Source organism: Schistocerca piceifrons, chromosome 8 (genome assembly GCF_021461385.2).
Source record: "Schistocerca piceifrons isolate TAMUIC-IGC-003096 chromosome 8, iqSchPice1.1, whole genome shotgun sequence".
Lineage (NCBI taxonomy): Eukaryota > Metazoa > Arthropoda > Insecta > Orthoptera > Acrididae > Schistocerca > Schistocerca piceifrons.
The window spans coordinates 99,449,723-99,465,196 of record NC_060145.1 but is presented as its reverse complement, the minus strand read 5'-3'; positions in this window follow the sequence as shown (position 1 = coordinate 99,465,196).

Sequence of the window (15,474 nt, the reverse complement as noted above, 5' to 3'; positions counted from 1 at the left end):
GAACGTGGTACGGAAACGAGAAAATCTGAAAAGGGAAATGCAAAGGCTCGATCTAGATATAGTAGGGGTCAGTGAAGTGAAGTGGAAGGAAGACAAGGATTTCTGGTCAGATGAGTATCGGGTAATATCAACAGCAGCAGAAAATGGTATAACAGGTGTAGGATTCGTTATGAATAGGAAGGTAGGGCAGAGGGTGTGTTACTGTGAACAGTTCAGTGACCGGGTTGTTCTAATCAGAATCGACAGCAGACCAACACTGACAATGATAGTTCAGGTATACATGCCGATGTCGCAAGCTGAAGATGAACAGATAGAGAAAGTGTATGAGGATATTGAAAGGGTAATGCAGTATGTAAAGGGGGACGAAAATGTAATAGTCATGGGCGACTGGAATGCAGTTGTAGGGGAAGGAGTAGAAGAAAAGGTTACAGGAGAATATGGGCTTGGGACAAGGAATGAAAGAGGAGAAAGACTAATTGAGTTCTGTAACAAGTTTCAGCTAGTAATAGCGAATACCATGTTCAAGAATCACAAGAGGAGGAGGTATACTTGGAAAAGGCTGGGAGATACGGGAAGATTTCAATTAGATTACATCATGGTCAGACAGAGATTCTGAAATCAGATACTGGATTCTAAAGCGTACCCAGGAGCAGATATAGACTCAGATCACAATATAGTAGTGATGAAGAGTAGGCTGAAGTTCAAGACATTGGTCAGGAAGAATCAATACGCAAAGAAGTGGGATACAGAAGTACTAAGGAATGACGAGATATGTTTGAAGTTCTCTAACGCTATAGATACAGCAATAAGGAATAGCGCAGTAGGCAGTACAGTTGATGAGGAATGGACGTCTCTAAAAAGGGCCATCACAGAAGTTGGGAAGGAAAACATAGGTACAAAGAAGGTAGCTGCGAAGAAACCATGGGTAACAGAAGAAATACTTCGGGTGATTGATGAAAGGAGGAAGTACAAACATGTTCCGGGAAAATCAGGAATACAGAAATACAAGTCGCTGAGGAATGAAATAAATAGGAAGTGCAGGGAAGCTAAGACGAAATGGCTGCAGGAAAAATGTGAAGACATCGAAAAAGATGTCGGAAGGACATTAAGAGTGCAACGGGAATTCCACTGTTAAATGCAGAGGCGAGAGCAGATAGGTGGAAAGAATACATTGAAAGCCTCTATGAGGGTGAAGATTTATCTGATGTGATAGAAGAAGAAACAGGACTCGATTTAGAAGAGATAGGGGATCCAGTATTAGAATCGGAATTTAAAAGAGCTTTGGAGGACTTACGGTCAAATAAGGCAGAAGGGATAGATAACATTCCATCAGAATTTCTAAAATAATTGGAGGAAGTGGCAACAAAATGACTATTCACGTTGGTGTGTAGAATATATGAGTCTGGCGATATACCATCTGACATTCGGAAAGGCATCATCCACACAATTCCGAAGACAGCAAGAGCTGACAAGTGTGAGAATTATCGCACAATCAACTTAACAGCTCATGCATCGAAGCTGCTTACAAGAATAATATACAGAAGAATGGAAAAGAAAATTGAGAATGCGCTAGGTGACGATCAGTTTGGCTTTAGGAAAAGTAAAGGGACGAGAGAGGCAATTCTGACGTTATGGCTAATAATGGAAGCAAGGCTAAAGAAAAATCATGACACTTTCATAGGATTTGTCGACCTGGAAAAAGCGTTCGACAATATAAAATGGTGCAAGCTGTTCGAGATTCTGAAAAAAGTAGGGGTAAGCTATAGGGAGAGACGGGTCATATACAATATGTACGACAACCAAGAGGGAATAATAAGAGTGGACAATCAAGAACGAAGTGCTCATATTAAGAAGGGTGTAAGACAAGGCTGTAGCCTTTCGCCCCTACTCTTCAATCTGTACATCGAGGAAGCAATGATGGAAATAAAAGAAAGGTTCAGGAGTGGAATTAAAATACAAGGTGAAAGGATATCAATGATATGATTCGCTGATGACATTGCTATCCTGAGTGAAAGTGAAGAAGAATTAAATGGTCTGCTGAACGGAATGAACAGTCTAATGAGTACACAGTATGGTTTGAGAGTAAATCGGAGAAAGACGAAGGTAATAAGAAGTAGTAGAAATGAGAACAGTGAGAAACTTAACATCAGGATTGATGGTCACGAAGTCAATGAAGTTAAGGAATTCTGCTACCTAGGCTGTAAAATAACCAATGACGGACGGAGTAAGGAGGACATCAAAAGCAGACTCGCTATGGCAAAAAAGGCATTTCTGGCCAAGAGAAGTCTACTAATATCAAATACCGGCCTTAATTTGAGGAAGAAATTTCTGAGGATGTATGTCTGGAGTACAGCATTGTATGGTAGTGAAACATGGACTGTGGGAAAACCGGAACGGAAGACAATCGAAGCATTTGAGATGTGGTGCTCTAGACAAATGTTGAAAATTAGGTGGACTGATAAGGTAAGGAATGAGGAGGTTCTACGCAGAATTGGAGAGGAAAGAAATATGTGGAACACACTGATAAGGAGAAGGGACAGGATGATAGGACATCTGCTAAGACATGAGGGAATGACTTCCATGGTACTAGAGGGAGCTGTAGAGGGCAAAAACTGTAGAGGAAGACAGAGATTGGAATACATCAAGCAAATAATTGAGGACGTAGGTTGCAAGTGCTACTCTGAGATGAAGAGGTTAGCACAGGAAAGGAATTTGTGGCAGGCCACATCAAACCAGTCAGCAGACTGATGACCAAAAAAAAAAACTGTAACCAAGAACATAAGTTAATTTGTTGTTTTGAAAAAGAATTTGTACAAAAAAAACTAAGCTGATGTACTTGATGTTGATGTACCAAAAAAAAGCAACATAATTTTTTGTCTGTAGGCCTATTGTATATAATTGTTTCCTACAATGTTATAAGGGAAATGATCAATATGTAAGCTATCCAAAACAAATCCTTGTATTTGTCCATGGAGAATAAATAAATAAAGTAATATAATTTTGTAAACTCAAAGGTTATATTAGTTTTAGAACTACCAAGTCTGAAGTAACAGAAATGTAATTTACTATCTTTTGATTTTGGAATAGGCCCAATGTTTGAATTTAATTATCCAAAACTTTTACTTTCAAACTTTTTCAAAATTAAAGGACGTGTAAGGCATAGTGCCTCTACAGTGTCCCTATTGAGATGGGAGATCTGTGAACATGTGCACAGTGTGAATCAAGCACCAGCCATATGGCATCAGATGGCTCAAGTGTATGTAGTTTCTATGCAATATTATAGAGACCACTAGCTGACAGTCACTGTTTTAGAGGCAGTCAAAGTACTGTCAGTTTTATTTCCAATTTTGTTTGTTTGAATTTGTAATTGTTTATTAAGTACTACTATTATTATGTTCACTTATGAGAGTGAATATGAAATACTGTTTTATGTAAAGTTTTTATGCTATGCATTGAACTATATGGTCACATGAAGAGTGTTTGAGAATCACATGTATATTAGTCATCTGTACTGGGGGATTTACGTACCACAGACTTGGGATTGTCTACACTGAAGAAGTTTGATTATTTTGTATGTCACCCTTTGCTTGTGACACATCTGTGTACTTGACAAAAGTTAAGTACTGTAATTTTCTTTTTGTAAAAGAACTCATTAATATGATTTGTTTGAATGTTCGTCAAGTGGGCTGAGTATGCATGCTTCCTAGACTCTACAAATGGTTCAAATGGCTCTGAGCACTATGGGACTTAACTGCTGTGGTCATCAGTCCCCTAGAGCTTAGAACTACTTAAACCTAACTAACCTAAGGACATCACACACATCCATGCCCGAGGCATGATTCGAACCTGCGACTGTAGCGGTTGCGCAGTTCCAGACTGTAGCGCCTAGAACCGCTCGACCACTCCGGCAGGGGACACTACAGCTGGGGCTTGTATCTCAGAGTGATCAAACATACTGATATGCACTCTGCTGAAAATTATTAATAGTGTGATATTTCAGTGCTAAAATTTTTGAGAAGATCTGTAAAAAGTGGAAGAAAATTCAATTTAACGCACAGTGTATAGTGTGATATTTCACTATTAAAATTTTTGGGAAGATCTGTAAAAAGTGGAAGAGAATTCGATTTAATGCACAGTGTAAAATTTCAGAACATTTAGTGATATTTAAATCATTAATTACTATGTGGCATGTTGCTTATTTGTGAACTTGGACATTTTTTCTGTGAGACTGATACTTGCAACATTTTAGTGAGGAATTTTAAAAGAAACAATCCATTTGTAAACTTTAAGTGTAGGATTACCATAAACTGGCTATGGTTATGAATGAGATGTGCGTGTGAACTTTTCAGACTGTGTACAGTTTAGAATAAGGCTCAGTAGTGACATTTCATAGTTGTTATAACATTACAACAATTAGCACTATAATTGACTATAGTATGAAAGGTGGTGACTAGAAAAAAATTTAAAATCAAGTGCACATTACACTACAAAACAATACTTTAAGTCATAACTGTCTGAAACTGGTTGAACTTGAAAGATGTAGGTCTCTTTCCCATTTGCAAAACAGCAAAAGCTGAAGATGCACAGTAGTATAAATTTACTAATCAAGATGTTATGAAAAATGAATAGAGTCACCATTACATAGCTTAATTACTACTATAATCAAAATTAAGAGGATGGAAATTATATCAAATCATTGCCCCCCCCCCCTTTCTCTACTCAACTCTGAGCACTATTCTCATTCAATCAGAAAATTACATCCTCGCAAAATGCTACAAAATAGTTGACCTGTCAGAATATTCACATCAGCCTAGCACCACAGTTATTAGTTAATCAGCAAACTTATTGTTCTTTGTTCCAGCATTACCACTCCAAGCTCATAATTCCTCAGAACACTAATAGAAGTTTTCAGCTAACCTATAGATCCTATAATGCAGCATTATATGACTTGTATCTCACTAAAGTATTGCTCTTTCTGTTAAGATCTCATTCCCAGCTGTAGTGCCATGAACCACACAATATCAACAGTATCCAATGTTGCCTTACAGATACAACACATTTGTTTGTATACAGTTATCTTTTGCATTAATTATGTCTGTCAGCACCATTATTTCACTTACATTTCTTAGCTTGTTAACTAGTGGAGTGCATTCTCAAAAAATATCCCTACTGCAGAGACAGGCTCCCTAACCATTAATACCCTAACATTATTCATTACTTTATTATTTCATTATTGTTTCATTATCTAATAAATAAACAGCTGCTCAGCTTATTTACTGCAGAATTGATTCTACTGAAAAACACTCCAAGCTACAGATCCTTATGCCAAGGCAAACATAACCTTCATTACTGATCAGACAAAATTATCACTCATAGAAACTATTATCTCACTGTATTCCATCAAATTACTTTAAAAAAATGGTTTAAAATGGCTCTGAGCACTATGGGACTTAACATCTGAGGTCATCAGTCCCCTAGAACTTAGAACTAATTAAACCAAACTAACCTAAGGACATCACACACATCCATGCCCGAGGCAGGATTCGAATCTGCGGCCGTAGTAGTCGCGTGGTTCTGGACTGAAGCGCCTAGAACCACTTGGCCACAACGACCAGCATCAAATTACTTAATATTCTAGCCTGATATACATACAAACCCTGCTTATTCTTTCCACACACGTTACTCCAGGCAACTTTGTTTAGAGTTGTAATTCCTTAATGTTAGAAATGGCTGTACCACGACACACTTCTGTGGGTAGAAGTTACCTCAATATGCTGGACTGCTCTGAACACAATAACTTCTACTAGACCACAATTAATATTAAGACCTCATATTTAAGATGGTTTTTAATGCATATTGCCTCTGCTTCTGCATCAATGAGCTGATTACTCCAGATGTTAATTATCCTCCACATATGCTGACACCTTTCATTTTCTGTTTACCTTTCCTCATTGTTTGACAGAAATTCTTTAACCATGGTACCACTTTACTTTCTTCCATCCTCTTATGACTGCATTACTTATCATTAACACAACATAACATATACATACAACACTGGAGAAACTTTTTCTACAATATTTCTATACTAAAGGATTCAACTGCACCAAATCACATGAAAGTCAAAGACAGACTGTTCCTGATTCACTTATAAACTACAGATAGGACAGGAGAAGAGTTTGACTGCCTCAGAAAACATGAAAACTGAGACAGACAGCTGGGGTAAGCATTATCACCACATAATGAATCCAACACAGAATGTTGAACCCCCTACTTACTTGTAGGTCTTACTTCTGGTTCAATGCACACTCCATTCTCCAAACATAATCAAAAATTTCTTTATCTCATCATTTACTTTGATAGATTTTTCTTTGGTTTTGACAAGGACAAGGTCACCTATTCTGAAACTAGTCAGATTCACTCCTTTGTCATGCCTTCTCTTCCTTCCTGCTGCTTTCCTTCTTATCATCTCTTTAGCCAATCTGATCTTTTCATTCTGTGCTACTTCACTTACCTGAGGGAAGTCCACTTCTTCTCTGATGATGTTGCTGGGTCTCTCACTGAACATAAGCTCACATGGGGCATATCCTGTTGATTCATTCCATAAGTTGTTGATAACGTTTTCAAAATGCCTAATATGACCCACCCAAGCAGTGTATTTCTTACTACCTACAATAAGTCCTGCACTGTCTGTCAATCTCCTTCATAACCCTTTTACTCATTTTACCTTGTGGAAAATAGGTAGAAATCTTTGTGTGTTTGATGTTATGTATTGCCATACAGTGTTCAAACCTCTCTCAAACAAATTGTGGATCACCATCAGACAAAAGTGATTTCAGTACCCCTACACTGCAGAAGTAATCAAATGTCAGCTTCTCAATTATAGTACTAGTATTTTCCTTCTTAACTGGCTACAGTTTTCCATATTTTGAGAATGAGTCTAAGACAATGGAAGTATATTTACAACCTCCTGTGGTTTCAGGCAACTCTCCTAGAAAGTCAATTGCTATAAGCTCTTTAGGCTCACGAGGAAGGACAGAATGCATTAAGCCTTTTGATGGCACCCCAGCTGTCTTTACTCTCTGACATTTATCACACCTTTCTAGCCTCTGCTTAACCCTTCTCCACAAGTCATTAAATATTACTATCCCCTGTAGCTTAGCTACTATTTTACTGGTCCCATAATGACCATAACTCTCATGCAAGTAGTCAATAAATTTATCAACATGTTGGTCAGGAAAGCATACATTTCAGTCCTGATCATTCAAATTTTTCCTCCTAAACAACAACCCTTTATGTATAATACAATATTGTTTCACCTTTGGCATGTTGTCTGAATTGTAATACTGCTTAACCAACCTTAAATTTGGATCCTCATTCTGCTACCTTCTCATCTGCTTGCAAATCCTCCTAATAAGCTTATCATCCTTCACTCCCTGCAAATAAAACAACCTTACTTGTTCTTCATGGATTTCACTACTTTCAGTATCCTTCTTCCCTGCTGGCATCCTAGATAATGCATCAGCCACAATATTGTCTTTTCCTTTTTACATACCTTACCTCAAAATCAGATTGTTGCAAATACAAAGCGCACCTACTTAACCTGGTGCATTTCAGCCTGCACTTCTGAAGGTAACTCAAAGCCTTATGATCTGAATACACGATGGTCTTATGTCCAGGCAAATAGTAGTACTCAAACTTTTGAAATCCAAAAATAATTGCTAAAGCCTCTAATTCTGAAATGTAGAAGTTATTTTCATGTGGCTGTAATGTTCTCCTAGCAATAGTTTTGTGTTCACCCCACATCTCATTATGTACTAATTGGAAAATTTCTACCCCCAAGCCACAAAAACTTGTATCAGTACTCATACAGAAAGGCCGTGAAAAATTTGGATGTCTTAACATCTTACTATTTACTAATTCTTTTTTCAAACTCTGAAATGCCTCTTCACACTCCTCTGTCCAATTCCACACCACATTCTTTTTCAACAAATTACCAAGGTAAGGATGGTTAAATGACTGATCTGACATGAACTATCAGTAGAAGCCAAACAAGCCAAACATAGCTTTAAGATCCTTCTTGTTCTTTGGGGGTGGGAAATCCACAATAGCAGCAAGCCTTCCTTGTTAATCCTGTGGGCCAAAACTGAAATTTCCCTCATTACAAATTCAGAGTTACTTAATTTTACTTTAATGCCTCCTCTATGCATAGCTCTCAGTACTTCATTCATAATCTTACAGCTCTTGAACCATTCTGCACACACTACTAGGATATCATCTACATATACCATTATTTCATTGGTTAATATCTCACCTAGCACCTCGTCAATAGCTCTGTTAAACACACACAGAGAAGTTCAGACCAAATGGTACCACACAGAATTGGTAACATTTACCTTCATGTAAAAATGCTGTACATGGCCTAGATTCCTTGGCCAAACTGATATTCCAATAGCCACAAGTCACATCAAAAGAAATCAGAAATTTACATCCATGGAACTTTTGCAAAATTTCAGCTATGTTAGCTGGTCTGTCACTCTCCTGTATTACAATTGCATTCAACTTCCTGGCATCCAGAACCAACCTGACACCACCGTTCTTCTTCTTTACCACCACAAGTGGGTCATTATACCTGCTGGTTGACGTTTCAATAATCCCCCGTGAGCCCATGTTTTGAATTTCTTTCCTCATCACTCCCTTTTTTGAAAATGGAATAATATAAGGTTTCTTGAAAAATGGTTCAAATCTTTAAACTTTAATTTACATTCAAAAAATTTTACCAAACCTGGCCTGTCTGAACATGCCTTACATTTGCTCAGGAAAATACCTTTTAATTGGTCCCTTTGACTATTAGTAATACCTTCAATATTCTCAACTCTCTTTATGATCTCCAACCTCACTCCTCCTCCTCCTCTTCTTCCTCAGTAACCTGCTACGTGGTCAAAACTCTTAATGACAAATCTAATTCAGTTTCCATACACTTGTCCATATTTCCCAAAATGTTACTTTTTACCTACTTCCATTACACTTAAAACTAAACTTAGCACTAGCAAAATCAATATTTACACATTGTTTTCACAAGAAATTAGTCTCAAATATTACATCAATGCTAAGATTTTGAATTACCAAGAAATTGCACTCCAACAGCTGTCCTGCCAATTCCACAGTTAATAGTACCTCTTGTTTCACACTCTTTGAGAACTTACCAGTATCACCAATAATTTTATTCCTGAAACATGCGGTACTACTATACCCTCTGTATTCTTAATAGATTCAAAAAATGCCAGTGAAATACCATTCGCATCACTACCACTGTCCAGTAAACACTTAACATGCCTACCTTAGTGGCATCTCTGATACAAAGTGACAGTCCTTTGACTATGCTCTTTGGTTTTGTCTTCTTGTCTTTGAGTTCTAGCACTAAATTTGACAGCCACCTTTCTGTGTTTGCTCTATTAAGTGATGAAATAAATGTCATTTCGATCCTAAAAGTGTGTTATTACAGTTAAACACCACATAAAACCCACAGTGGTGACCCCGACATCAACATCGTGTATTTGGGATTTAGTTTGTGCTTATTTTCATTGTTAACGAACTTCATGTGCTGGTCCACATTGTCTTCAGAACAACGCATCTACCAGTGTTGTTTCGTGCTAGTGCCATGCACCCTTTTAACTGTGCTTGCGTATATACAAGGTTTCCTAGTGTACATCTGGTTAAAAGTGAATAATTACCTCTCCTCTTCCATACCAGTGGCCACTTAACCATTACTGGCCCAACATGGCCCCTGACAAATTCTACTATGCCTGCCACCCAGACAGTGCATGCCACTTAGCGACATTGTGAACTATAATCGTGTGAAGGACGTTGTGTTTCACCTGTCAGCAATGCAGTTGCATTCAGATTGGGTTGACGTGCTGATGAAGTTCAAGGACTATACTTCAAACGTTCATGCTCAGGTGGTTGCACATTCTTACATGCCTGACATCATTGTAACCCCCCCCCCTCCCCCACTATGCAAGCCATCTCGGCGACGCCAGTCACCTCGTCCGCGTCAGTTTCCGCAACCATCGCTCTGTGGTCACGTCAAGTTCACCTACTGCCTGCTCTCATAATGGCACCAGCTGTTTCTTCTGTGCTGGTTTCAGGATCAGTCAAACCTTGGCTGCATTGCAAGCGCTTTGCAACTGCCTTGCAACAGCACCGGCCGTTACACCCACGCCGCGCCTGCTTCTAGGCCTGCAGTTGGGAAACATTGTGCCACCGGTTGCAACGGCTCACTCCATATCATGTGCTGCTTGCGGCCACCCCCCTACACAGACCTCGGGCAACGCATCGTCCACTGCTACTGCACACCTGGCGTCGGGGGCTCCCTCAACTGCTGACAATGATCTTTGTCTGCCTGTGCTGCATCAACATGTGCTACCCAGTGGATTTCCTAAGCTGCCTGCATTTCAAAAAGACAACCTTAAGACTTGGTTTGCACTGGTGGACCATCTACTGGATATCCAGGGGATCTTGGATGATGATGCACATTTCGTCTGCCTGGTGAGCCACCTCCACGCCCATCCTGACCTAATCAGTGATCTGCTAATCTCACCACCCACCTCACCCAAGTATGTGATGGTAAAAACTTGACTTATCGAACGCCTTTCTTGCCCTCCAGAAGAGGCTATCCACCACATCATCCATGATGAGCACCTCAATGGCCACACACCTTCACAGCTTTGGTGGTGCTGTCATGCATGAATTACTGATCAAACTCTACTAGACACCACACTTTGGACTTTGTGGTTGGTCAAACTACTGTGGACCTAAAACCCCACCTGCTATCTCAAGTCACTGGCCCTCTTGAGGTTCACCTATGCATGGCCAATCATTCGTCACCAATACCGACTGTCACAGACAACATCCCCGTCGCCATCAGTTGCCAAGCCTGCGCCTTCAGTTCCACACTTTGCGCCGACAGAGAGACCTGTGCGCTCGCCTCAGCACCTTAGCTGCATGTCAGGAGCTGCCACCTAGCAGCCTACAGGAGGTACTGCCTGCAGCCCCCCAACAGCTGCCAACCTCACCCAAGCAGCAACCCAATTGGATTCCTGCCCCAATGCAGTCAGCTGCACTGTACTGGTTCCACACTACTTACGGGAATGCCGCATACAACTGTCGCGCGCCTTGTGCATTTCCCAACCAAGACCGGTGGCCACACTTAGGCACCACGTCCTGCCACGATTCTTCATGGTGCCTACTGCCCAATTCTGCACAACTTGCTCTGGCAGCGCGATGTCTCTATGTCACCAATTTGTCATCAGGCATTCGCTTTCTCATTGACACCAGCACCGACATCATCATTATCCCAGTCAAGCACATGGGCAACATGCTTTCTCCTGCTAACCTCGATTTTATGGCTGTGTTTTTGTACCTCTTCCATCATTTTCTCTATTTCAGCCAATTTTGAATCTACCTTTTTATTTACTTTTACCAGTTTTTCCTCTATCACTACTGCACACCTGGTTTCTACCTCCAATTCAAAATCATTTTTAATCTAATCTATTTGGTTCACAAGTTTAACCCTGTTTTCAACACAACATTTCCTGGCAGCTTTGACTTCATCTTTACACTGTTTTTCAGTAGCCTCCACCTTCCTACTCTTGTCATCACAAAGCTTTTTTCCCTCTTCCACGCTTTTGCTACTCATCAATGTTAATTTCTCATTAGTGTTATGTATTACTGCGTTTATCTTTTCATCACAATCTTTAGCTACTGCCTCAACCTTCTTATTTAATTCTGAAAGATTGGAGCAGACTACCTGAATCTTCTTTTTATTTTCTTTCTATCAGTTCACCCTTTAAACTAACCATGTCAGTTCTAATGCTGTCAGTTTTCTTTTCCTCTCTGCTAATGTCTTCTTTCATACTACTAATGTTATTTTCAATCCTACTAATGTCTTCTTTCATACTACTTTCCACACTATTCATGTCGTCTTCCGTACTCATATTACTCAAACTACTCATAATTTGCATTAACATTGCTTCCGATTTTCCATCTGCCATAAACTTTAGCCCTTGCTGATTTTCGCTACTATGTTCCTCCCCCTTAACTTTAACGATTTCATCCACTTCACTCTTTACAATAGGACTTTCTTCCCCATCTTTCAAAGTACATTCATGTCTGATTTATAACTACAACCGTCTACAGAACCATTCCCACTTAGGTCTTCTTGTTCACTTAAAAACTTAACCTCTACAGCTTTGTTCTTAGTCACACAGTCTTGTTTGTTAAAGTCACTCATTATGTATCACTTAATACAAAACAGCTTTTGCTATGAAATTACCTTTTTTCATTCACTCTTCTTTTGCTGCTCTCCTGTTGTGTTTGTCAAATTGGTCCAACATCTGCACGGCTGTGGCAAGTTGTAATTCTCTCGGCGAGGCGTCTTGTTTATCTTGGTCATCTGTGTCCACCTGTGTGCTGATTGGCTGCTCCCATACTCAGTGGCTGCTACCATAGAACCTTCTCGCTGATTGACTGCTGCACCTTCTTCCTTATGAAACCCCAGTGCTGAATGGCTGTACCATCTCTTCCAATTAAAACAGTACTGTAAACCACTCGAGTTCACACTTCACTGTGAAATTTCATGAGTCCTAGTTTATTGTGCCCACATACAATATTTCTCACACCGAGGCACCATATGTTGTTGTTCGCCTACTTTGTTTCCTCATTTTTTGTCCTCAGTGTTGACGTACTGGCTGAAAAACTAGAGGGTGTCTTCTGTAAATGATGTAGCTGACAGGTGCATTTCACAGTAGTTTACTTTCACAGTTTACAACCAAGATATAATACACAGTTATATGTGGCCAGTGCACTATTGTTTAACTTTCAATAAGCCTCATTAATAGGTTGCAGGTAAACATCCACATACTGCTACAATAGTTTCCTGTTGAACATCTATGAACAGTAAAAACCTAACCACAACAGTCACAGCTCTTGAAGAATAGATGGATGGAGCAGACACTGTCATTGTTTTTACACATGTCCTAACTGTGTAACACTTATTTCACAGTTAAGCACTGTTGTTGTTCTAGCCAACAAAGGTCTCTCGTCTGAAACTCAGTTGTGGGCTGACTGTCTCATGACCAAAAATCGGGCCCTTCTATATCCTCACAATAATAGGTACTGAAACTACACATTGTTCAAAGTTAAAAAATTTTACAGAAATTACAATTAAAATTAACTCATTAAATTAACTGAATACATTGAAAAATTGGTTCTTTTTAACATTTTCTTCTACTACAAGAGTTAAGCCAAATTATTTGTTTATATCATGAAATTAACAAATATGGTTATTTAAACAACACTTTTGACAAAACTGTTAATTACCTTGGAATTAATTAAGGGCTAGCTTTGCTAACATGTTTTTGAATAGAGCCAAGTAGATACTTTAAGATACTAGCATTTCATCTTCCAAATGTATACAATTATAATAGAATTTATATTTGTTTGTATGTCAATAACTGATTTCACCCTATAACAAAAGATTTACCTAGGAATAGTTGAAATAAATTAGAAAATCAATTACATAAATAAAACTAAGCACAAAATTAGATCTGGTGTTATGTACTTTAAAACTAAGGGCCAACCTTTCTCTTTTATGGAAATGCAGATAATATTCACGTATGTTAATGGTAATTAGTTAAAATTGAAAAAAACTAATTTAAGCAGGCAGATGGCAAAACAAGAGGGGAAGTAAAAATACCCCATCTTGCTTCGTCACAATGTGTCAATTATTAGAATTTCTACATGTAAACTGAAGGGGGATCACTGCCATCAGCTGCAGTCAGACATTAAGCGGAGTCAATGGCAATGAGCAAAAGTGTGTACTGGACTGCGATTTGAACCCAGGATCTCCTGCTTACTACGCAGGTGTGGTAATTACTGCACCATCCCGGACACAGCGTTATCGCAACTGCACGGACTATCTTGGTATGCCTCTCAGCTGATCCACACTCCCGTCGAGCACCACCACCTATTCGCAGTTCCTCTCCATTATACTCCTGTTCACTACTTAGAGATTCCCACAGGAGGTCAGACATATTTTTGCACTCACACTGAAGAAAGTGGATCCATTGCCCAGCCAGGCTTATCAATTATCTGAATGCATGGTGTCTTTCCCTTCGAAAGAATGGACACCATGCAGATCCCGCAGCTATATTTACATATAGTATTTCACAGCTGCAGGATCTGCATGGTGTCTGTTCTTTCAAAGGAACAGACACCATGCATTCACATATTTGAATTTCTGTCTGGAACTTAATTTTTTACCATGACTGGAGAAACTAAGAACTGTACAAACATGAATCTGAACTGTAATAAACAGACTGCTAAACAATTCTGTAAGTAGTTTGCAATAGCATGTAGTTTGTGAATAAATAATCATGTGGCTGAAATTCTAACTCTGTGTACTTTTCTGAAATATGCATTCCATCCCACTGCATTGCTGCTTACTTTACCTTTTAAATTTAGTGGCAATGCATGCTGAGCAGTGAGCATTGACAGCACAGAATGCATACCCACAGCATATTTCAAGGACAAAATCATCTAAACAAGAATCTGTGGAAGTATTAGTGTTGTCACCACACAAGGACAAACCATAAGAAAGAATATTGTTATTTTTTGAACAAAGACATTGAGAGAAAATCATATTCAGTTTCGAAATCATTAAAGAAGATCTTGTCACTCAAGAAAACAAGAAACAAGGCATAAATGATGACAATGCATTTATTGAATATGAATGTAACGAAGAAAAGATTTCATAATAAGCCAATGAGAAAGAAGATATGGTCATGGGTGTTGATAGTGCATGTACAGGATATATGTCTTATGAAGTGGACAAATTAACAAAAATGAAAGATTATGGAGTATGACAGTGTTGTGAAAGTTGCCAAACAAAGTGGATCAATGAAAATAGCAGCAACAGACAACTTAGTAGGTGATACCTGTGTTCTCAAAGATGTCATACATGTTAGTCAACTGAGTAGAAATCTGATGTCTGTGAATACTATCACTGAAAAAGATTGTTTAGTTGTCTTTACTAAACATTGTGTTCAAATCCATAAAGATAAAATTTTCATTTTAAATGGACACAAAATGGGAAATGGATTATACAAAGAACATTAAATTAGGAACGCATTCACTACTGATACAAGAAGAAAACCAAGAACGGCACGAGAAGCTAGGTTGTCTAGGCATAAGCTGTACTTCAAAGATCAAGAGTAGGTGTGAGAGGGTTTCTAATAGTTTATGCTCAGCAGAAAAATTGTGTGAAGCTTGTGTGAGAGTAAGCTAGCAAGAAGGTCATTTTCTAATGTGAGAGAAAGAGCAACAAGACCACATGAAGTAATACATGCTGATATATGTGGAGAGATAGAACCCCCAATATTTAATGGACACAAATACTACATGACAGTATTAGATGAT